The sequence below is a fragment of the Psammomys obesus genome, unplaced genomic scaffold (assembly GCF_907164565.1).
Source record: "Psammomys obesus unplaced genomic scaffold, mPsaObe1.curated_primary_1811, whole genome shotgun sequence".
Taxonomy (NCBI): domain Eukaryota; kingdom Metazoa; phylum Chordata; class Mammalia; order Rodentia; family Muridae; genus Psammomys; species Psammomys obesus.
In genome coordinates, this window is record NW_026590062.1 from 7,994,375 (window position 1) to 8,008,925 (window position 14,551).

The window sequence follows — 14,551 nt, forward strand, 5'->3', positions numbered from 1 at the left end:
AGACCCCTTTACCTCTGTCCCTAGAACTGGAGTACAAGCATAAGCCACCAGGCCCAGCTTTACCACAGTCTTTCTAGAATAGCCTCTTTAATTCCACCTACAAGACTGCCTAACCACAGAGGGTCCTAGGCTCTCCTCCCATCCTCCACTTCCTCACATCTGTCTTCACTGATGGAGTTTCTAGTGCCAGCCATCTAAGTCCCCAGCTTATACTCTCTTCCAGTTGCCTCCAGTACCCAGAGATAGCCCAGTCCTCCTAGTGGTCATATTTTGTCCCCTGCCATTGCCTTGGGCTAGAGATGTATTGTGATGGTGAGCTTGCCGTGTCTATGGGATTGGCCGCCTATTTGGGTGTGGCTGATAGGTATGGAAGACATCCTGGACACTACATGATCTAGATAGGCCATGTCCATCAATTGAAAACCTGAAGAGCCCAAACTGAGCTTTCTAGAGCCCATTGTCACCTCAGGACAGTGGCGTCAGCTTCTGCTTGAGTTCCATTTGGCTGGCTGCCCTGGGGCTTTGGGACTATGCCAAGTCCCACAATCGGAAATCAGTTTCTTAGACTAAATCTCCCTTTGAGACAGGATCTCACCACGTAGTGTTGGCTGTCCTAGAACTCACCTTGTAGACCAGGCCACAGAGGCCACTGTAACCTTTGCCTCCTGGGTGCTGGGGATTGAAGGTCCCTTTGGTCCCATTTCTTTGGAAATCCCTGACATATGCAATAGCCCCATACCTTATCGGCTTCTTCTCTTTAATGTTTCTGCCAGTCACTCAGACAGCCACCCTGACCTCTCTGCTCTGTCCCTTGGCTCTCAAACCATCTCTTCCTTGTTTTCTCAATGTCTATTCCTCCACCTTCTCCATCTGCTTGTACAAAGGAACCCCCCCCCACCCTCCTCCAAGGTTAGGTGCCCCCAACCCTACTCCTTACTTCTCATATCACTCAGTCTCCTTGAATGACTTAGAATCTGACTCATGTATGGTTTCGGATGTTTGTTCTATGATCACTGGGAGATGGGTTTGCTTTTCCACATAGCCTAGAGCTGTGTGCATTCTGGGTGTTCAACTAACAGCTATTAAGTGAATTGCTTGTTATCTCTGCTCATTATGTTTCTCATTTGTCCTCTGAGGTAGGCACACCTACTCAGCATTTTAGATAGATAGATAGATAGATAGATAGATAGATAGATAGATAGATAAGGAGACCCAGGATTAGAGAAATTGGAAGTCATGTGTCCTCATCTGCATGGACAGAAGTCGAAAGGGCAGGACGTGGGCCCAGATCTACCTGCCATGATTGGCAGAATGCCACCACTGGTGATATCCCCAAAGTGTCACCCTGAAGGGGTGCAAGTGAATCACACACCTTAATTGGGGCTGAAGTCAAACGCTGCAGCTGTTGTTTGTGAGAAATCACCTAAGTACCTGCTTGGTTAAATATCAGTTTCCTTATCCTCACCAGGAGGCTGGTGACACCAGCCTCTTAAATCTCTACTCTTCCCCATCGTCTGAAATCTACCACCTTTCCCAAGTTCCTCCTCTCAGGGTTCTCGGCTCTGCATCCCACTGAAGGACCCTTCGGCCTCTAGCTTGCTGGCACAGGCTGGGAGTCACTTTTGTATTCCTGGATACCAAATCCTAAAGCCTTCTGGTTCCTCTGCCATGGTATCCATCCTGTGGGCCAGTGGAGGGCCTTGACGCTTGCCCCCTGCTGGGTTGGTCCTTGGGTAGCACTGCCTGGGTGGGGTTAGTATTAAAACCAGGAAAGGATGGATGGTGGCAACATAGCAGCGGATTTTGCCTGACTCCAGCAGTGTCTCATCAGACCCTGGAATCAGGCAGGTCAGTCTGGACCATAGCTCAATTTCCTGCTAGCTTTCTGTTCCTGGAAAGGTGACATAACCTCTGGGCTGGTTTATTTCTCCCGTGAAGCACTAGGAACAACCCAACATCATGTAGGGAGAGCCACCTAGATTGTTGGAGGGGAAGGTCCTTGCAGAGACCAGTACAGGACCCCCTGCCAGCGTCAATGCCATCCACTTCCTAGAAACACATATAGTTGCCCTTTCCTAGGATCCCCTGGGGTTTGATGAGGGTCACCTGATAAGCTTCCAGACAACCGAATGTGTCTTGTCTCATTAAGATTCCTATGCAACCCTCTGTGCCTTTTCTTCCCTCAGCTACCAGCTAGATGCAGAGACCTAGGTGATTGTATTGCCTACTACTGCCTCAGTTCTCAAGCTGGACCAGAAGTGTGAGCCTCGGTTCCATCCAAAGAGAAAGAAGTGGGGGGCAGAGCCCAGCAGCCCAGCTTTAACAGCCTCCCAGGGGCTTCAGGCCTTTGCTCTGATAGGCAGGGCTGCCTCCCTAGAAGATGGCGGAGGGAGGAAACCTGGATTTCTGGGGTGGCACAGTACATCCCTGTTCAGGCACAGTTAAGCTACTGCGTTTGGGGGTGCTTGTTACTTTGTAGTAAAGACTACGAAGCTTTAAGAAACTGAAGCAGAGTGAGTATAGAGAGTCTGGGGTGTACAGCAGACATGGCAGCTCCTCCTCCTTCTCTTCCTCCTCCTCCTTCTCTTCCTCCCTCCCCCCCCCCATTTGTGTGTCCACATGATAATAATAACAATAATAATGAGACTCAGGATCAGAGAAATTGGAAATCCTATATCCTGGACCACTAGACCAGGCTGGCCTTGAACTCACAGAGACCCACTTGCCTCTGACCTCTGGGTGCTGGCATTAAAGGCTTGTGCCACCACACTACTTTTAAAGGTTTTAAAGTTTTGTTTGTCTATATTTGGGGGGAGGTTGGGGAGGGCGAGTGGAGATCAGGGGATAACTTGTAGCAATCAGTTCTCTTCTGCCATCATCTGAGTCCCACCCTAGTGACCCACTCAGGTCCTCCGGGCAGCAGGTACTTGGCCTCCTGAACTATGTTGCCAGCCCTCCACTTATTTTTGAGACAGATCTCCGACTGACCCAGAACTCATTGATTCATGTAGATCAGTTGACCAATGATGACTGTCTCTGCCTCCCCACTATGGAGCCACCATGCCTTACTGCTCAAAAAAAATGTTTTTCCCTGAGACAGGGTTTCTCTGTGTAGCTTTGGCTATCCTGGACTTGTTTTGTAGACCAGGCTGGCATTGAACTCATGGAGATCCACCTGCCTCTGTCTCCCAGAGTACTGGGATTGCAGGTGTGTACCACCATGCCCGGCTAACGCCTTATTTTTTTTATGTTGGTTTTGGGGGTAGAATTTAGGTCCTCCAGATTTGTATGGTAAGTATTTTACCCACTGGTCCACCTCCCTGGACCCTCCCCCATCCTTCCTGAAGGGTCAACATGTGGGTTTGGGGGTTCCCTGAGGGAGCTAAAGCGGCAAAGATCAGGCAAGAAGCCCTATATTGGTGATCTGCCTGCCCTGAGGCAGCTGGCAGTGGGCGGTGGGAGGCGGTATAGCTCACAGTGAGTGACCTCCCCAGGCAAGGTGACAGGAAGCCGGAGACAGACATCAGCCCAGCATCCTCCAATTAGCCATCATCCCTGACCCCATCAGAGCCGGAGGAAGGGCTGGCACTTTCCGGCCCTGGGACCCACCTGCCTGGAGGGCTGGTGGCCTCAGCAGCTGGGGCGGCGGCACCTGAAGGCCTCAGACTAACAGAGCCCCACTTATTCTAGAGCTCTGCAAAGAGTTAGTGGGTGGAAGGGGGGAGCTGGCCAGCAGGGAGGAAGTGTCTATCCGTGAGCAATCACAAGAGGTCAGGCTGACCTCGTAGCCTGGCCTGGGGCTGAACGGGCCACATGTGGGCCAGGCTTCACTTTCCTGAATGTGTGGGCAGGTGGGGATTTCAGGGCTTGGGGGGGATAGCTGCTCCAGGAGTTGGAGAATCTCTGCTCGACTGTGCAGCTGGAGGAAAGGATGCCTGTTGTTGTGGCTTCCTTGTGTTATTAGGTGGGGGTGGCCTAGGTGACCACAGAGCTATTAGAGGCCTTTGGCCACCTGGAACGCACAGTGTGGTCCCCCTTGCTCCTGTGCAGCATTGTGGAAACACTTGGCTTGCATGGGGCACTCTTTCAGCATGTATAATTTCACTCCAAACTCACCATCATCATCATCATCATCATCATCATCACTCGCCCCGCATCATAGCGAGAAGCAGTCTCCTGACCGTGTGCATGCTTGGGTGAGTCGAGCCTGAGACCTGAGCTATGCTGGTCTGACTCTCAGAAACCCCTGCTATCCCTTCAAGTAGTGTTAACATGTTTAAGACGTAAAAGTTATCATGCTCAAACACATAACCTAGAAGCAGTGCTGGGCCTGGGTCTCCATCCTGGTGAGGGGGGTGGGGTGCTGGGAGGCAGAAGGTGTCACCCTCATCTAGAAAGTCTGTGTCTGTATGTAGGTGCATGCCTACGTGTCTCTGTGTGCTGTGTATATGTGAGGTGTGTATGTGTGTGCATGTGTGCATGCATGTGTGTATTCACAGAGGCACTGAGGTGAGGCCTATTCCTGGAAATTCCAAGCATCCTAGGATGGCTGACTTAGGTACCAGGGCATCTGCCTCACTCTTTTGTCTAGGATGCTCATGTCTTACCTTCTGTCCTCTCTCCTTTCACACTGGTCTGATGGCCCCTCCAACCTGCGCACTCTCCTTTTGATTTTCCTTCTGAAAACCGCATGGGTGTTGAAGCCTGTCTTGCAGTGCGTGGAGAATTCAGACTAACACAACTTATGGAAACTCAATAGCCTCTTTTAACCAAGGGGGAAACTGAGGCTCAAGAGAAAGATTGCTTTAGGTTAGTGGGAGGTGGGGCCTGGCTGGGTCTAATCCAACTCTCAGATCAATCAATCGTCTGTGACCCTCAGCTGGGAGGATGAAGGAGGATTCAGAGCGGGGATTGGCGTTAGATAATCTGGAAACCATAAAGCCCACATTAGAGGAAAGGGCTAGAGCGGTCCTTAGGTAGATGTGATGGGTACAGAAACTGTTCCAAACCTGGTGAGGGGGAGAGGGGTTGGGAGGCAGAGGTTGGAAGGTGGGTGGACCATTTCTCTGGGAGTCTGGCCTTTGCTCTCAGCAGAGTGGGACACTCCACTGAGTGTCTGAAAGTCTCCAGCCAAGGGCTTCTGTCATCAGACTTGCTCTTTAAAGTCACTCTGGCATGATGGGACAAAGAACACAGTGCATGAGGATCTCAAGTCACCCCAGGCCACATGCTCACCTTGAGCTAAGAAGCAGCATCATGGTGGCTCATACCAGGAAAGGACAAAGAGACCCAGAAGAATGCGCATGGCCTAGGAAGTACACCGGACAAGTGAATGAGGAGAGACCCTGTGCTCTGAAGGGAAAGTGAAAGAATTCCCCAGGCCTGGGTCTCTTGACCCCTTATGTGTTTATACAAGAAAGAGTCACTGAGACTTCCTGTCTGCTGGAGCTGGGATCTGAGGGAGGGAGCTCTCTGCAAGAGCTACCTACCTGGGGGTAGACTGCATGTGCAGGTCATAACCCACTAGATGCCAAAGGACAGAAAGAAAGTCCTCAGTGCTATTACCAAAATGACTCATGAATTACTGATTTTTTTAAGGCTGTTGTTGATTTTGGACCAAACTGAGGCCAGGGTGGGAGTCCAACATAGCTGTCACCGTACCCCTCTGAGTCACAGTCCCCTCACTATAAATAGAGGCAATGACAGCTTCTTCTTGGAGGTGACTAAGGTGTTTATTTACCTCAGGAAGGACTGGGGTTATAGCTCAGTGGCAGAGCACTCTCCAAGTGCGAACAAGACCCTGGACCATGAGGACGAGATCCCTGTACTGTAATGGAGGGGAAAAAATTATCCCAGTAGAAAGCATGCATTTATACCTTATTGGACACACATACACATGCACAGCTATATAATTCATGGTTTGTAAGGTGTTTTGTAACCTCTATGATAATTTTGCATGTTTGAGACACAAAGTCTGGGAAAGAAAACTTTCATATGAGGGTTTCCCTTGGGTATAGGGATTTATCCCATCTTGCCCAGCACATAGAATGCTGGTGGTCCATCCCCAGCACCTCATAATTAAGGTGAGCCGATAAACACTTCTGTGATCCCACCACCTGGGAAATGGAGGCAGGATGGGAAGATCAAGGCCATCCTTGACTACTGTATTGATTCCCAAGCTAGCCTGAGCTATATGAGGGGGAGGCACTCTTTGTTATCCACGGCTATTGTGACAATGATGGCAGGTGGTGAGTGGCCAGCTGAGGTTTGGGAAGACTCAAGCAGTGGGTGCAAACATCTTCCCAGCTCAGGGTACGATTAGGTGCCACAGAAATATTGGCTGAGGAGTATCTTTGAGCAAGGTGTCAAGCTGCCTCCTGGTAAGTCTGTACCCCAAGCATCTTCCTCTCCCTCTCCTCCATACCCATTCTTTACAAGTGTATAAGCACTGTCCAGCCCCATCAGGGCTCTGTGTAGATCCCTGAAGGAGATTAACTGGGATGAATATTTTATGGTCTTGATTGACAGCTGCTGAGGACCTGTTGTGGGTCTGGCGCCCGCACTAGTTAAGGAGGGGTGGGCTCAGGAGAGGAGCTGAAGCTGTCCACCCAGCCATTGATCTGCTGGGTCCAATCTGTGCTGATCAAATGCTCTGAGCCCAGCTCCTCACCCACAGCAGCACGTAATGGCCTTTAAGAGGCATGGAGCCAGTGGCAGCCTAGTCTCTTGTTCCTCTTGGGGCCCACAGAGGCACCACTATGTCCCCAGAGAGCCATTTCTCTGTCTCCAGCTGTGGTCCCCATGTCCTCATGGTGCCGGCACTATTCTAAGAAGCCTAACCCAGTGCTTCCCACGCCACTGGCTCACCATGCCATTAAGGCCTGAAGTCGAGATCCCTTCATCCGGGGACCCAGATGGCAGAGTGCCTGTCAGCCTGAAGCCTCTGCTGAGGTGGATATAGGCCCAAGATGACCTCAGTGAACCCCACAGAGATGGATGGCTCTGACACTGCTGAGTCCTCCCCTCCATCTACCCTTGGATGCTACCCAGGGAGGGGGGGCTCCACATGCTGTGCTTTGCACCTCAGCTTGTCCCAAATGTGCCCATATCTCAGGGCACTCAACTGGCTCCTCGGCAGGTAACTGACATCCTGGATGTCTCTCAGTGTTTCCACTATGCAGAAATGGAAAGAGTGTGTTTGAGCTTGGTGTAGTGACATGTGACTCTAATCCCAACAGTTAGGAGGTAGAAGCAGGAAGATGAAGAGTTCAAGGTCATCCTCAGATACATTATGAGTTTTAGGCCAGCTTGGCATCTGTGAGAGCCTTTTTTAAGAAAGTAAAGCAAGACAAGAAGGAAGGAGAGGAAAATAAGAAGGAAGAGGAAGAAAAAGATGAAGGAAAAGGAGGAAGCAAGGCCAAAAGAAGAGAAGAAGGGACAGAGGGAGGGAACGAGGGAGGCAAGAGAAAGGGAGAAGGAAGGAATGAAGGAGGGAAGGAAGGAAGGAAGGAAGGAAGGAAGGAAGAAGGGAGGGAAGGAAGGAAGGAAGGAAGGAAGGAAGGAAGGAAGGAAGGAAGGAAGGTGGGTGAGTCACATGTTTGGTGTTTCAGGCTCAAAACTCACACAGCAGGGCCAAGGAGATGACTCCCTGATAAAAAGATGCTTGTCTCCAAACCCAAAGACCCGAATTCAATTCCCAGAACCCACACAGTGGAAGGTGAGGACTTCCTCTTCTAAGTTTTCCTGTAACAGCATCATGCTTGTGGGTGCTGAGAATGTGGGCAGGCACATTAGCATTTGGCTGTTTTTGATAGGGGCTTGGTGATTTAAAACAGGCCACACTGGTCATCTTACAGTTCTGGTCCAACATAACAGTCACTGTACCAAAATCAATGCATGTGTGGGACTTGCTTTCCTCTGGGGGGCTCTACAGAGAATCCATTGGTTGTCATTTTACAGCTTCCAGGGGCACTTGTTACCCAGCTTGGTTCTGGAATTCTCTTGATGATCTTGACTCTATTAAAATCCACAGTCATCTCTCCATGTCACAGTCTGCTATCCCATCACCTAAGATGCTCATAGGTCTCGGGGTCGGGAGTGTAACAAACTTTGATTTGGCCATGGCCTTGGACACACTTTCTAGTTACTCACCTTGACTGTGTCCTGCTCACTCCATGTCCCTGAACACAGACTTCATTTCAAGGGGTTCCAATGCCTCCCTATAGTGGAGGATTAGAAAGATGTAGTTTTGGGGTCACTGATGGCTGAAATAATACTTGTAATAGGCCAGGCATTTCTAAGTGATGTGATACCCAGTAAATGTTCATCATTTATGCTTACAAAGCATGCTCTTTACTGACAGCCATCTCCTAAGTCCAGAGATTTTTCTTAAGGAGTCTCAAAGGGAGAAGGTAGGTCAGGGCTGAGGCTGAGTATGTGTATGTTTATATGCTTGCCCAGCACACACAGTGACTTGAGTTGAAGCCGCCTATCTCAGGACAGACCATGATCTGATGGTCCATCAAGAGGGTAGGGAGATCCATCCCTGTAATGGCTAAGTCAGCCCTGGCCTTCTCTTACTGTGGATGGGAGCCAATGATGATCTGTATGTCCTTATCCTTTGGCCCTAGGTGACTCCTGGCCTTAGCTGGGACTCCCAGGCATGAAAAAATAATGAAGAAGAAGAAAAGGAAGCAAAGAAGAAAGTATAGAGCAGCAGGAGCCGTCTGTGTGTTGTCAGATAACATCGCCTATTTAATGTCAATTAGTGTTTTTAACAACTGACTACTACACCATTAGCAAAAGCAATCTTGGGGGCATGCCAGCATGCCCCAGCAGGCTAGCTTGGGCAGTTCCTCAGTGCTGGGTGAGCAAAGTGGGTTCAGATTGCAGGCTGATTGCAAGCTGGCATTGTTTGAGCAGGGTACAGGAGGCCAAGGGTGGGGAGTGGGTACCCGAGGAGCGAGGTATTTCACTGAGTGGATATTTATAGCAGGTCTTGGAATAAATGATCCGCAGAGAGGGCAGGAGGGGTGAGGATGCTGGAGGCTGGCCAAACCCTGGGTGCTGGGTCTTGCCAAGCTGAAATCTCAGTGGCTTGCTCTGTTCTGGGATCCAGGCCACTTCGCGGTAGGAAAGATGGGGGAAGCCTGTTGGGGTAAGAGTTGAGGTCAAGTTCATTTCTTTGCTCTTAACACTACTAAATGTGGATCTTAAACTACTTGCTTGTTTTCTGTGGACTTCATTCCCTTGAGTGGTAAGATGACATCATGACTCAGTTGGCCATTTTCTGTCTTTGTGTTCACTCCCTATGACAGTCACCCTATAAGATGGCCTTCAATGAGTCCATCTTCTGGTACCCATCGACTTGTGTAGATCCCCTCCCATGCAGACTAGGGCTGACCTGGTCACTCACAGGATATTGTAGATATGACATTGATCACAACTGGCACTAGGTTATAAAAGTTACAGTGGCTTCTGCCTTGCCCTCCCTTGGTTCCTGTCTTAAAGAAGTCAGCTGCCATATTGTGAGCATGCTCAAGTAGTCTCTGGAGAGGTCCACGTGATGTAACTGAGGCTTCTGGTTGTCAGCTTACATCAGCTTGACAACTAAGGGAGTGAACCACATTGGAACCCCCTCCAGCCCCAGTAAAGCCTGCTAGTGACTGCAGTCCCTGCAAATATTTAGACCATGACTTCCTGAGAAGTCCTGATCTGGGGCGACTCACCTCAGGCAACCCTAAATCCTGTGATCCATGGAGATTGTGTTAGACAATAAATGACTATTGGTTTAAGATACTAAGCCTTGGAGATATCTGTCATATAGTAGTAATAAGACAAGAACTTAATGAATCTATCCATCAGCTCCTCACACAGTATGGCTATCTAATAAATAATTACTTGTGAATGAATTCATGGTACTACAATAGGTGACTTTGGGGGACTGAAATAGATAATCTTTGGAAGTCCTCAATGTGATGCCTGACAGTCAATAAATGGCCATCTCTGACCAGTATCATGGTTGTCTTTCTCATAACCAATATTTATCATAACCTAATTTCTCATAACCTAAACCATCAGGTTGGCTGGTTGAGGGCTGAGTAGAATCTTTAGTCTGTGACTTCCTAAAGAAGAATAACAAAGATGAAAGAGTAGAGTGAGAATGGAGAGAAGATTGAGGGGGAAACCAGGAAGATGAATGAAGAAGAGAAGAGTCTAAGGATCACCCACAAATGGCACATATGGCCAGGAAGCCTCTGCTCTTGCCTTCCCTGGCTCTTCACCATGAGTCTGAGCAAGGCCCATCAGTTTCAGCATGGGGAGAGTCCATGTATTCTGCCCTTTCTCCTTGAGAAATGCATTGGAAAGAAAAGATGGGCAGGGCTTGCTTTTGACCTTCCTATTCCTTGGCTTCCTCAACCAAGCAGAAGATTTGGACCAACAAACAAGGATTGACTCTCCAGCTCTGGATTTTGATAGCAAACAGTTTTTATCATGATGCTCCTGTTGGAAGCGGAAGAGGACAGTTTGGTTGAACAAGTGACAGAGTTGACATCAAGAGAAGATATCCATTCAAAGCCTGGGTGTCCCTCAGGACCTAAATGCCTGGAAGTGTCCTTAGAATGCCTTGGAAGCTATGCTAGACCTTCTATCAGCCAAGTGGACTGACAAGATATGCCTTGATTCTGTTTAAATCCATCCATCCCTTGCTATTGTGGTGGCTAAGGGTTTTTGTTTATCACTTTTGCCCAGAATAGAACACTGAGGAGAGATTTTTCTCCTGCCTACAACTTCTCTGGTGTATCCATCCTTGCTGACCCAACCAGCCCTACACATTAAAGATACATCAAGTCAAAAAGTGACTTCTCAATGCTTCTCCAGGCTGGGTTGGTCATTTGGGAATCCAATGGTGACTTGGAGAGAAACAACACTCTCAGGAATCCTGTAGCTTGTAGGGACAGGTCATCAGGTGTCATGCACACTGCAAATGGTGGCTCTTGGGTCGTCTGGAGGTTGGGAGTCTGGGAGCATCTCCCCATGCAAACACAAAGACTGCCCTGAGCCTGGAACATGTTCCAAGGCATGTTATTAACAAGGATTTTGTGGTCCAGAACAAGAGAGGAAGATGGTGGAGTTTGAGAGAGATGCTTGAGTTCCAGAATTTCAAGGTCAAAGAGTGAGCCTATGGCTTGATTTTAGATTCTTCCACACATAAAATACCACTCACATTAACCAACCTCTAATGGGAACTTATTGACACAAAAGGATCCAGAGGTGGGGTGATCTCAGAAGCCATAGGGACTCTAAAGCTGACACATATCCCCCCTCTGCTGAGGGTGTGTGTGTGTGTGTGTGTGTGTGTGTGTGTGTGTGTGTAGACTTGGATGTGTGAAGACTTAAGAGTTTGCTATGTACCTCTCCATCAGAATGGGCATTCTGTCTGTCCATGAACTAGAAGAGGTTGGCTATGGGCTGTCCCCAACTTCACACATCTCAGCCTATTTGACTGATTTGCACAACATACACAATCTCAGAAAAGGTCTCTAATTGGTCTGGTTTGTATCATCATGGATGAGCTGTAAGAGGCAGTACCCTCAGTTAGAAATTCTGTGGGAAGGAGTGAGGAAGCATGGACCCAGAGAAAACTGTCATACTTTCACACATACACACAAAGATGGGGAGAGAGCTATATGACACACTTCATATTTCCCACTTCGATTTCTCTAGTTTAACGCTCACTCTGGTTATAATGGAGGCCAGAAATTGCAGTAACTTTGACTATCCCATAAGGATCAAATGTGCACGCTGGGTGGGAGGTGTCGTCATGGTTAGAGCCTACGAGTTCATTTTTTTTTTTTTTTTGCTTAGGGCAGATGCTCTTTAAGAATCATCTTGCAAACCTAGGGATGGGTTTGTAGGTACAGTGTGCCCCCCCACATTCTCTAGAGATACGGTTGAAATACAGACTCTGGTTCAGGAGCTCTGGGTTGTGGCAGCCTTCTATAGCTCTATAAAATTTCCCATGATGATCAAATCGCCCAGTCATGGGCCACTCTTCCTATAGCATGGCTTCATCAACCCACCTTTGGGGTGATACAAGGGGACAGGAGACCTATTTTAACAGAATTAAGGCAAAACACAAGGTCAGACACAGGGAGTAGGGAGTGTATTTTCCACTTTAGACATTCCTGTCTAGTTTTGAGGGACAGGAGACATGCCCCTCTTTTCTTGCTTATGCCAAGACCTCCCCCACTTGCCTGGACCTCTACCGCCCTGCATTCAATGCACTGATCTGTAGGGCTGTACAGCAGCCATCAGAGGACCCCAAGAAAGAGTTAAGCCTCCTTTAGGACCCACAGTCTGACAGTCGCAGGCAGATGCAGAAGGGGTTGACCTGGCCCCAAGGGTTAATACTATTTTGTTTACCAGGATTATATGTTACATCAGGTTAGAGCAGGCAGGAGGTCGCAGGGGTCAGCAGGCCCCCTCTCTGGCCCCCCTCCCTGCTGTCTCCTCCATTTCCAGCTTTGCTGCCTCCTTTAATCCGATGACCCCAGACACGAAGCTTTCCTTGAGGTTTTCTTGCCAGGGCCCTCAGACTCCTCGCAGCCGACGCCAGCCGTCTCTCCCTGCCGGGCCCTCAGAGGCCAGCGTGCTTGCTAAAAGGCACTTTGTGTGTGCGAGGAAAACGGTCCACTGCAATTTGCACTGCGGTTTCTTTGGACAGGAGCAGATGGGAAAGGGCCCTCTGCCCTCTTTTGCTTTTTCTCGCTCTTATTCCTGTTGTTTCCCCTCTTTTTCTGCTTCTAATATCATCTTTCTTTTCCTTTTTAAAAAATCTCATTTATTTAAACAGAAGCAGATTTTTCTCCTTCTTTTATCTTTTTCTTTATTTTTTAAAAAATTTGTTTAGTTATCATCTCATGAAACTGGTAGTGACAGTCTTGCAGGAAGCTTGAGTGATGGTCGAATCCCAGCTCTGCACCCAGAGTTTAGAAGAGGCTGAAGGTTCTTTACCCTCTCACAGCCTCAGTTTTCCTTTTACAGAGCCCAACCCCATGGCTTCACTGTCAAGAGTCTGCTGCAAAAGTATACCAAAGTCTGGTATACATTGGGTGCCAAATAAATAGGACTCTTTCCAGGCCCTGTGCTTCCCTTCTTCTCTGTTGTCTTCTTTGTTCACCTATGATTATTTTAGTGGCTCCCTCAAATCCCATTTGTGGAAGACTCTCTGCGTGTTGAAAAGCTTCCCTGAAAAAAAGCATCTGTGTTTCATAACAAGAACCTCATCAGGGCTAGAAATATGGCTCAGCCGGCAAGAGAGTGTTGCTCATGCAGGGGGCGAGAGTATGGGTCCATGCACCCATGCCAAGTGGCTCACAACTGCCTGTAACTCCAGCTGTGGGGGACCCAGGACCTCTTCTGGACTTCGCAAGCAACTGTGCTTGCATGCACATGTGTGTGTACATGCGCGTGCGCGCGCGCGCGCGCGCGTGCACACACACACACACACACACACAGTTAAAAATAAAAGAGGTCTATGAAAAAAAGGAGAGCCTGGTCCACCGCTCTGCAGCTGCAGGTGGTACCTCCAAACTCCTTGTTCCTGACTCTCCTCCTCAGTGCCACAGCCGTGGGAATGCCTCTCCTCTGGGACCACACAAATATTAATTAGGCTGCTTCACCTCCCTGCTGTCACTCAGCCAGGTCTTATCACCACTGCCATTGACTGGGCTTTGTATATGTGTGTGCTACTGGCATGTCACCACTAACCCTCTGCTCAACCATTTGTATTTCCATTTGCACATTTGTACATCTTCCATTCATTCGGCATCTATCTATCTATCTATCTATCTATCTATCTATCTATCTATCTATCATCTATCTATGCATCCAACCTTCATTTATCCAGCTATCCATCTATCTAACCTGCATCTATCTAGTTATCCATCCATTGTCTATCCATCTATCCCTCCTCTACCTACTCATCCATTGGCCAGCCACCCACTATCTTCTATTTGTCTGTCTGTCTGTCTGTCTATCTTTCTATCATCCATCTTACCATGCAGTTATTGATCACTTAATCCATTTTCCTCCATCCACCTATCCATCCAATTCCCATTTCTTCATTTATCCACCATTGGCCATATGCCCAATATCTCCTATCTGTCTATACTCCACCAATTATCTACCAATCCATCCATCCATGCAATTATTGATCTGTTTATTCCTCCATTATCCATTTGTCCATTTTCCATCCATCCACCCATTTACCCACTGTTCATACCATTCAAAACCAATCAGTCAACCAACCAACATACCTACTATCCATCCAACCTTAGGCCATTTATCTACCCATTCATCCCTCTGTCCATCATTTCATCCATCTGTCCATTTAGCTTCCATCCATCCAGGAGGAATGGCTGGAAGTCATTTGTCTATTCTTCTACCCATTCATTCATCTTTCTATCATCCACCCATTTACTTTTTCAGACTGGTTGTATAATAAATGTGATTGGTCTGAGCTATACTGTCTCTCAAGGTCCTATTT